Source organism: Monodon monoceros, unplaced genomic scaffold (genome assembly GCF_005190385.1).
Source record: "Monodon monoceros isolate NGI ecotype Baffin Bay Population unplaced genomic scaffold, NGI_Narwhal_1 Super_Scaffold_13, whole genome shotgun sequence".
Taxonomy (NCBI): domain Eukaryota; kingdom Metazoa; phylum Chordata; class Mammalia; order Artiodactyla; family Monodontidae; genus Monodon; species Monodon monoceros.
In genome coordinates this window covers 605633-607244 of record NW_021703769.1, presented here as the reverse complement: position 1 = coordinate 607244, position 1612 = coordinate 605633, and the positions used below count along the sequence as shown (strand labels likewise).

General features: G+C 70.3%; 1 protein-coding gene across 1 annotated transcript in view; it reads right to left on the bottom strand.

Annotated features, from left to right (window-relative positions):
- Positions 1-893, bottom strand: part of EEF1A2 (eukaryotic translation elongation factor 1 alpha 2) — an 8415-nt gene extending 7522 nt beyond the window's left edge. The window contains 1 exon segment of the mRNA XM_029221079.1: positions 739-893. The gene's annotated coding sequence lies outside the window, so the exon portion shown is untranslated.
- Positions 894-1612: the final 719 nt, after the last annotated feature.

Sequence of the window (1612 nt, the reverse complement as noted above, 5' to 3'; positions counted from 1 at the left end):
GGAAGCAGACAGTAGGGCAGGGAGGTGGGGGTCCCTGCTGTGTCCAGAGCAGGGAGAATCTGGCCCCAGCAGCCAAGCTCAGCAGATGCCAGACAGAGATGCCCTCAGCCTGGTGGGGGCAGAGGGCCATACCCTCCCCCTTCCCTCTGGTCACAGGGTCACAGCCCCTGCCTCATCCTGGAGGTCAATGGAGAAACCTAGGCAGCCCGTGGGGGGGCAGGTGGCTGGGGAAGGAAAAGCGGGAGAAAGCGGCGTACCCCAGGGTGCGGACCCCAGGGTGCGGACACCGCCCGCCCGGGCGGAGGCGGGGTGGCAAGGACCCCTCAGGTCTCACAGCCTCCCCTCCCCCTCTACGTCGGGGGGGGCACCCCCAGCGCCCACCCTCACCAGCCCCCAGCACTGACGACCCTTCCCGAACCCCACCGGGCCACCCCCACGGCGATCCCAAGGTCACGGCTGCAGGTTGATCGCCACCGCCCAGGAGACTCGGCCCCGCCACGGCAGCCCCGTAAACAAACGCTACCGCGGCGCCCCCACCCCACCCAGGGCCGCCCGGGGGACTGACCCCGGTGCTGGGTCCGGAGTCCCCGGGCGGGCAGCCGATCTCCTCGGGGAGCAGCGCAGCCTCGCCAGGCGCCGGGCCGACCAGTCTCTGCGCCTGGGACTGGTCCCCGGGGAAGGGACCCTCTGCGGAAAGCTGGGGGCGGGGGTGGGGACCCGGAGGCCCAGCGTCCTTACCCGGAGCCGAGGTCTCAGCCAGAGGGACTGGCGGCGCCGGCGCCGGCGGTTTTATCTCTCCAGGAGGGGGGTCCACCTATTGACGGAGCAGGCGCAGTGCACTGCACCCCTGCAGTACGGCAATGCGGCACCGGCGCGGGCGGGGCCGGGGGCGGGGATGCGAGGGATGCAGGGATGCAGGGACAGCGGGCCCGCGGGCGCACGCGAGCGCGACAGGGACTCGAGAGGAGCATGTGGCGAGGGAGGGAGCTACAAAGGCGGAGACGAGACGCACCCGGAGGGAGCGCGGGCGGGGAGAGCCAAACAGGCGGGGGCGGCGAGAGCCGGATGCGGAGAGGGAGCCGAAAGGAGGGAGGCGCAGAGATGGAGAGAGGCCCGGAGAGAAACAGCTAGCGGCAGAGGGCAGATACCGCAAGGCTGAAACGCCAGGCTCGGGCACGCGAGGGGAGAGCAGCGCCGCGCCGAGCACAAAAAGACATTTGGATCAAAAAGGAGGTCCCAGGGAAGGGCCAGTCCGCGAGGATGGGGCCGGTGGGGGCAGGGGAGGAGCAGGGCAGGCCTGGGGGGTGGCTGAGGTCGGCGTCTGGGCGGCTGTCCTGCCGGCACCTGATTTACGTGGTGCTGTGTTCTGAGGCATCTCTCCAGGGTGGCCCAGGGGGTGCAGGCCCCCTGGTGGGACCCCAGAATCTGCTTCTTTCCAAGCCCCCTGCCCCCCATGTGCCTGCCACACAGGTTTGCCCCAGCAGGTCCCCAAAGCCAGGCTTCTGCACCCCGGCCCCGTGGTGTGGCACAGAAACTGTGGCCTCCAGGGTCCCCTCAGCTCGGCCAAGTGGCCTGAGGCTCCGTCAGCAGATCCAGTCAGCTCACCCTCCCT